Consider the following 8,501-nt stretch of genomic DNA (forward strand, 5'->3'; position numbering starts at 1 on the left):
TGTATCACAGACTGGTTTTGACGGTAGGGGGGAGAGTAGAGGGTGGGGAGACTAAATAGTTGTCGTGCGTTTTTTTTTTCTTGTATTTTCCCAGACTAAAGGGGTCAGTCACAAGAAGGTCAAAGAATTTCCTTGGGGCGGAGTCAAACTCCCTGGATTTTAATGCTAAATTTATTCACTTATTTGCTAAAGTTTGCAGCATGTATAGATAAACTTGGACATTTAAATAAACTGGGACATTTATTTTATTATACTTTAAGTCCTGACGCATCGCCGAAATGAACGATCATGTTCTGTGTTAAAACACCTGTCAATGTATCTCTACCTGACACGTTTCAGCACAGGCAGATCGGATTTCATTTTTCAGCACAGCCGGACTAATCGCTAGACGGATGATTCATCAGTCAGCAACAGTCCGTGTGAACAACAAGATGCAAGCCGCTATAGTGGCGATTCTTTTGTCTCTCTGTGCGAGTTTGGCGCTACCAGGTAAAGATAAAATCCTCACAGACTGCTAACGAAGACGTTCATATTCCATTGCGCAAATGGCGCGCTCTTTTGGCGGACTCTAGAACAAGGAAAACATGATTTCTTTTTAACAAGCATTTGCACGTAGTAACTTTATTTTATCGTTCTATTTTAGTGCCAGTAGATAAAAGCGACCAAAGGAGAGATGGGAGAGAGGTGAGCGAACTTGAATCCGTTATGTATTTACAGTTGTATTTAACTAACGAAAGGGCAGGCTCAAATCAGACCTCGATCGAATCACATCTAAGCTCTGACAGGGAAATCTAGCGTGACTTTCTAGTGATTTATAACGTTTTATTTTATTTTAATCATTTACCGAGCCTTAAAATAAAGTCATGCTCAGTGAATGATGCTTTTCTCTATTTAAAGATGTAATATTCAGTGACCATAATGACTTCCTGAGAAATCAGTTAAACGCAGTAGGACGATCTTCAGTGTCTTTAGATAGACATGTATCCTTCTCACTAGCTAGCTATTTTTACATTGGTGAGATTGATTTTAAAAGTGGGAATCAAAGCTATTTGAATGAATATCATTTTTATTATACTTTAGAGGAAAGTTAAAGGTGAGGAATTGTCTTTTTCAAACTATATTGAAGAGATTTCGATAAAACGTATTTATTTTAATCTGCGATGTGCGCAGGCTTGTTTTTAAGAGCTTAAGCAAATATTTTTACTTGGGGCTATACGCATTCGGCACGAACGTGACTAACAAATATGTAGCAAGAAATTTCTACGTCTTTTTACCAAATACCTTTCTTAATACAGCAGTAAGTGTTTTGAGATACTATTTTGGTATAATTGATTGGGTTTCAGTGTCTAGTGTTTAAATGTTCCTGTTATGCTGAAACGGGGCCATTTCCTTGTTGAATGTTCTGCTAATACGAGGTCAATCATGTGACGTCATTCACGAGATACAATGACAACGATTCAGACGGGGTGGTGGAGTTTTTAAAAAGAAAGTTGAACCTTTAGCAAAGAGGGTACTTTCTGAAGTAAATGCCAGCGCAAAAAAACCTTCACATCAGCTCAGTGGAAGTGCCTGTGTTTTAATGTTACGAAGTTATAGACAAAGAAACGTCCTCAGAGACGGTTGGAAGGGTGGGGAGGGGTGGTCTATAACCATTTTTCGTAGAAGATCTATTAGGGACGTGCATTAATTTCGATATTGACCTGAAGATAAGCCATGAATAGGGGTGATGTTTATAGGGCTACGTGGCAGATGCTACGTGCAAGTTGCGAACAAATTGTAATTCAAGCCACGATTTAAAAGGCAGGGATGATATTAGAAGGCAAGGGAAGTGGACACATCCATTAATCAGAGACTAGAAAAAGTAATAAATTTGCTCTTTTGAATTGCAGATATCTGCCGAAGAGCTTGAACTTCAGGTAAATAATCATTTACGTTGGGTAAATCATGAAATATTTGTTTTGTTAATCAGCCTATGGAAAAAAATGACATAATGGTCACAATCAACTGAAATTAAATCTGTGACATTTAATTTAGTTTCAATTTCCTTAATTACAGTTGGAGGACATTGAAAATCGTATCAGTGCAGTTCGGACAAAGGTGAAAGAAGAAACCGAGGAAAACAAGGAAAACCTCGCTACAACTAAAGGTTGGTTAATCCCAGATAATGCACAGATACATTTAGTATACCATAGTATTTAGAAACGTAGTCACCGTATCTTCTATGAAATTTCTTTATAGAAATAACTTAACTTAAGTCATTCCCGCTGGAACTAAGTATCTCTCTTCACTCACAAAAAAACGTAAAGGTTAAAGGCGCTGTTTAGACGACTTTCTTTAGTTTGTCTTGGACTGAGGCCTTGATTAAGAGAAAAAAAAGGCCAATCAGTGCTCTTTCATTGAAATAAAAAGGCTTAGTAAGATATGGGATAAACAGTGATTTCACAACACAAGTTTTACATTTCAAGTATTTTGTGTACAAGCCCTGTTTGGGATGCTGTACCGCAGTTGTTCTCACACCCCATCCTTTTCCCTCCCCTCTCAGCATATTAATTTGTCAGGTTGTCCTGACAATTCACAGAACACAACACATTCTACTTCCTGGTAGTTTGTTCATCTTGCTCGACATAGCCTGATTCTAAAAAGCAAACAAACAAACAAACAAGCAAAATGAGCAAGGATTTTCTCTGAATCCAATGCTGAATACCTTCGATTTCCTAGCTCACATTAGACGTTTAAAGCTTGGTTTTAAATTAAGTCTTTTTTCAAAAAATCAGCGTAGACTTAATTTAGAGAATCGGCCCACCAGTGAAAAGAAGGAGACTACGGAAGACATTGTACAAAAGACAGGCCTTAAGAAGTCATTAGGAAACAATTAATACTATCATTCGATGCATTTTTTCCCTGAACTTCCTTTTCATTGGCTAAGAGCCCACCACGTGATCAGATCTGCAAATAACTGCCTTCAAATAATGGTCTTCTCATGCGCATTAGCGTAAGACGAGGATTTTGCTCCAAATAAGATTTTTCTCATGCGTAGTTGTGTCCACTTTCGCGAAAAAAGGCAGCTTGGTTTCTAGAAATGAAGAAGAATGGGTCAATTTGTCTATTACGGCCCGAAAACCAAAACAGCGGAAATACAAAAGAGACAGAGAACATTCCCTTATTTTCCGGCAATATTTGAAAGGAAGAGAATTAATGGATGAAGACAAGCTCATAATTATTATATTTATTCGAAGGCGGGGAAGCTACGCTTTCATCTGCATCAATTAAGTAAAAAAGCGTGCGATGGCGCAGTGGTGAGAGCGCTCGCCTCCCACCAATGTGGCCCGGGTTCGATTCCGGTCCGGTACATGTGTGGGTTGAGTTTGTTGTTGGTCCCAGTCCTTGCTCCGAGGGTTTTTCTCCGGGTTCTCCGGTTTTCCTCCCTCCACAAAAACCAACACTTCCATTATCTGGAATCAGTGGGATCAAGAAGAGCCACCTAGTGAAAGATCCCACTGTAAATTCCCATTTATTTTATTATTTATTTTATTTTGTTTTATTTATTTCCAAGAAGTTCCCGAAGGTACTTGTGCAATACAAATTCATTCATCAGACGATAAAACAATTATTTAACTCGGTTTTTACAAAATATCGTGTAATAAAATATCTGCTCGCCACTGACAAATCACGATATTTTGCTCAACCTCGTCCAATAATTGTTAATTCTTTTCTACCTAGGAACCCCTCCTACGTCCCCAACTGAAAAGGTTCCCGAAAGAACGACACAAGCAGAAGAACACACGACTGTTGGCCATGCCAAGACAACTAATAATGTCCAGGTCATTGTGAAAAAGGAAACGTCAGCTTCACCAACACCAACTCCAACCACAACACCAAAGGAAGAGGCAACAAGCACGAAAATCAGTGAGACGCCAACTTCCGCTGAGAAAACACCCGTTGTTGTTAAAGTTGAAGTTGAAGAGGCTGGTGGTACAGAAGACAAAGAAGCAAGGCTGAGGGAGGTTTTGTCGTGAAGAAGGTGACAGAAGAAGTGGAAGAGAAAGAAGAACCTGCCGAGGAGCCCGATAAGATCAAAGTCACGAAGGTGGCAAATGATGAAGCAGACTGGAATGAAGAAGCGGATCTTGAAAGTGGAAAGAAGGGAAAAAGCGAGAGGCCAACGGAAAGAGTCAACACCGAAAAAGCTGTTGTTACAATGCCAGTCAAGACCGCAGAGACTGAATTCAAAGTTGAGAAGATTACGCCAGCTGTTGTTAAAACGCCAGTTAAGACTGCAGAGACTGAATTCAAAGTTGAGAAGATTACGCCAAGTCCTAAGTCTCCAACCAAGTCAGAGCAGAGCATAGTGAAAGTGGAGCATGTGCCACCAAAGCTGACGGTCGACACCAAAATCCGTCGAGTACAGCGGATAGAAGAAGATGAAGATTTGCAAGAGGGTGCAGTATCAAAATCTTCAGAGGGAAACAGAGAAATTAAGGTAACGGTGGAAAAAGAACCAGCCGAGCCGTCTTCTGAAAAAGAGCCTTCCCCTGCCAAAAGTAGCCAGAGTAAGATTATCGTTGAGGTAGAAAAAATTTCTCCCTCAACAGATGAAACGGATGCGGAGATTGAAGAAGTAAAAGGGACAGAGAGAGCAACTGCTAAACCAACAGCAACAGGAGAAGTTCCAACAAGCAAACGCCTGGTTGACGAGGTCTCCATCAGCGTAGAGAAAATAACACCGTCCAAGCGTCCAACAAGTGCAAAATCCCAGAGTTCTGTGGTAAAAGTTGTCAAAGTGACTTCAGAAGACGAAGATTTAGAGACCAGTGAGGATATAGTAAACAGCAAACGATCGTATGATGTCCCTGAGAAAACTCGTGACGATGAAGAGGAGGCTGCACTGGAGTTGGAGCTGGAAGGGGGTCAAGATAAAGACAAAATCGATGAAAAGGAACTTGCGAAGGAATTCGATAAAGCACTTAAAGCAGAAAGGAATGGCAAAGAAGAATTGAAGACTGCTGAACCTGTAAAAACAAGTACACCAATCGATGGTCCAAAAACAGCCAAACTGCAGCAAGTTACAACAGAAGAAGTGAAACAAACAACTGAAACTAAAGGAGATGAAACAGACAAAGAACTTGATAGCATCGCAGGTGAACTGGAAAAACAGAATGACGAGGCTGCACTCGAGAAAAATGAGGCTAAACCAGTTATGTCCGATGAAGAACTGGAGCTGGCCCAGTTAGCTGAAGATAGGATGAATGATGATGACAAAACAGAAACGAAACCAACAGAAAAACCACCAACAGCAACACCAAAGGACGTGGTCATTAAAGTGGAAAAGGTCCCTAAGGTAACAGTGCAAGTGACGAAGGAGAACGACAAAAGATTGCTGAGCGAGAAAGAAACAGCCAAAGAAGAAAAGAAGCTGAAAGACGAGTTGACTTCTGAATTGGAACAAGAAAAGGAAGGGGTAAGTAAGTGTTGTCGTAACCTGCACGAAAAAATTATATCTCTATTATTTAATGGCTTAGGCAATATATCCAGTTGGCGACAATCCCCACTAAGGAGAAACTAACTGGACAAAGAAGGCCTACTAACCTCACTAAAGAGAACAAAAATTTCCATCAGGTTAAGTTTCACCAAGTTCCTTACTAAAGGGTGTTTCTGACACGTGCATTGTTTGAAGAGGTTTTTTTTTTTTAAATAATCATGGCCCGCGGTTTCATTGTCAATAGACTGAAAGCAATTCCACTTTGCGACCTTATTTCAAATATTTGTATAGGTTTTAATAGTATAAGCGCGAGTACAGTTAAGGACTAACACTATGCGTGAAAAAAATCCCTCGAAATTTCAAGATCTAGAGCCTTAAGATGAGTGAAATTTGAAACAATTTAAAAATATCACGAGTAGTACATCATTGCTCGAGCTTTTGAAAAGAACCCCTAAAACAGACCAAACTGGGCGTGGATCGAGCTTTTGCAAACGCTAAAAGATACCAAATACTTTGATTAAAGTATTTGTTCGTGTTCAACCCTAATGGAGACTTTGACGGCTAAACATTTTGGCGTTTTGTCCGGAACACCATAATTTAAACCAAAAATCCGAGGTTTACCCCCTAAGCGAGACGACGAGCATCTCCGTCCCTTTTACAGTGGAACCTCGATTTAACGAAGGGCCAAGGGACTGGCAAAATGTGTTCGCTATCTCGAGGTTTCATTATATCGAGGTTCTTTTCCATATATTTTGCTATTACTGGGACGAAAGAAATCTTTCGTTATATCGAGGACTACGTTATATAGAGGGTCGTTAAATCGAGGTTTCACTGTATATGGCAGTCCACCCGGAAGCGGGGGGTGGGGGGGGGGGGCTGTCACGTGAACGCGCTAGGGCCGGGAAAGAAAGAGGCTGCTAGCAGTCTATTATTTATAAATTACAGTATTCAAGGCTTTCGTGTCTTTACTCACAAAGTTCTTTTTCTTTTCCAAAAGTCTCGTCCCGTTATAACAAAGGTTGAAAAGCTCGGAGACAGCCCTGACGCTAAACCAGCCGCTGACAAAGCACAGGACGCTCCCGAAGTAAGACTTGACAACAAAGAAACTGTAAGTAAAGAAGAAGAGCAGGAAGCAGAGCTGGAAGGCGACACTGATACGAAAACGAAAAGGGCGGCAGCATCTCCTGACAACCCTGAAGAACAACTAGAACATTTGTTAGCCATGTGAATGTTTTAACAGTGGTAGCTTTTTTACTGTAGCATATCAAGAATCGATTTTTTTATTTAGATACACTACTTATAGTTTAATTAGTGCGAAACAGATTTCTCTCTTACCCTCTCTCGGTGACTATTTCCAGTTGGTCTCAACTTAGTCCAGTTTATTTTACTTCTATAACATCGCACCTGTTCTTCTCCGTGTTATTTTTCAAATTGCTTAAGGCAAATTCAACTCAAAGATATCGACGACGTGGATATAACGAAAGACTATTATGTCAATGTCGTTTCGTTTTGTAGTAACATATAACGTCAGCGTAGAGTGTTTTTTTTTCTTTTTTCAGTTCTTGCTTTTTAAAGACATCAGTGTAAACTAGACTTAATATATTCTAGATAAACCGTTTTAAAAAAGTTTCATTAAATAATTATAGCTAGTGTAATAGCTATAACTTTCTTTCACACGACGAAAAATGTTGGGCTCAGACAAGAACGGCAAATGTTGAAGCGTTTTTCCAGTTCCAACATAAGTAATGTGCAGGGAGGTTTCAGTATTTCTTCTTATGTATTTCATGATATTTCATATTTTCACTTTTATATTGCTTTATTATTAGTATTAGTCTTAGGGTTAGTCTACTGATATTTTTTTACTACATGTACCTTTGATAATAATTGTATTTTATTATACAACAGAAGTTGCGTGGCAGACTTGTTACAATACGTAAGTTGGAAAAAATAAAAGTATTAAACTAATTATCTTGTATCACTAAGGCTGACACGATGAACCATTGAACCACCATCTTGGATATTTTGGCGAACAAAGTTTGAATAGATGGAACTACTCAGGCCGGGTACCCTGGGTATCAGAGGATTTTTATCGCGCGCGGTGGATCGCAAGAAAAACCTCTGGCACTCAGGGCACTACTCAGTGTGTGGGTATGGGCTATTGGTTATGATCGTCGTTAAATAAAGATGGCACCTCAATAATTTTAAAAAATATATATAAACTTTTTCAAACCATCGTTTATCCAGGGGCGGTAATAAGCCAAGGCGACACGAAGTAAATCGAGCAGGCCAATCGGCACGACAAAAGTTTATCAGAATAAGAAGACACCGGGTGTTGCAATCCAGAGTTCCCGGGTTCAAACCCTCCACCCTGCTACTAGCGGGATTTGTTTCTCGGCCGTCCCGAGTTCAAAACTGTTTTCTCCAACTTTATAATCATTCAGGCCTATCCATCTCATCTAAAGCAAGCATCGAAAACGACCGCACTACGCCAGTAGTACACACATAAGCAAGGGAATGTCACTACCGTTCGGCGGACGGACTAAAGGTGGATTTCCACTGACGCGTAATTTTTTACGTGTTTACTTGCGTAAACGCGTACGAAAGTCATTCATACATTGTCTCAAAAATTTTTCACGCATGTAAACGCACGTGAAAAATTGCGCGTCAGTAAAAATCCACCTTCAGTTGACGGCAGCAAATGACCACGTCACCCCAATCAGGACGTAATCGAGCGCTGCGCCGTGTGCAGCGACCGCATTAAACAAATTACACGATAAAATGGTGCACCGGCTTCACTTTGTATATGAATTTTTAACTATGTTATGTTTATTTAAAAAATTAATTTCTTCTGCTTCAGTAGCAACCCTGAACAGCTGAAAATAGCTTTTCGAAGCCAAGTGCTTTACCAATATAAAAAGTACATTTACAAAAACTCAATTGGAAGCATTCCACAACTCGGCCATTTGAAATCCCGGTCAATGATTGTGGTATTGTTGCAGCGACTTGTAGAGACAAAATCGCA

The 8,501-nt window shown here is 39.9% G+C and overlaps 1 pseudogene across 1 annotated transcript; it reads left to right on the top strand.

The window, feature by feature from the left end:
• Positions 1–369: 369 nt before the first annotated feature.
• Positions 370–7,442, top strand: LOC144641341 (uncharacterized; annotated as a pseudogene). Its single transcript, XR_013568539.1, has 6 exons — positions 370–489; positions 644–684; positions 1,890–1,916; positions 2,056–2,146; positions 3,721–5,458; positions 6,477–7,442. The product of XR_013568539.1 is annotated as an uncharacterized LOC144641341 (transcript).
• Positions 7,443–8,501: the final 1,059 nt, after the last annotated feature.

The sequence above is a fragment of the Oculina patagonica genome, chromosome 2 (genome assembly GCF_052425735.1).
Source record: "Oculina patagonica isolate OP01 chromosome 2, crgOcupat, whole genome shotgun sequence".
NCBI lineage: Eukaryota > Metazoa > Cnidaria > Anthozoa > Scleractinia > Oculinidae > Oculina > Oculina patagonica.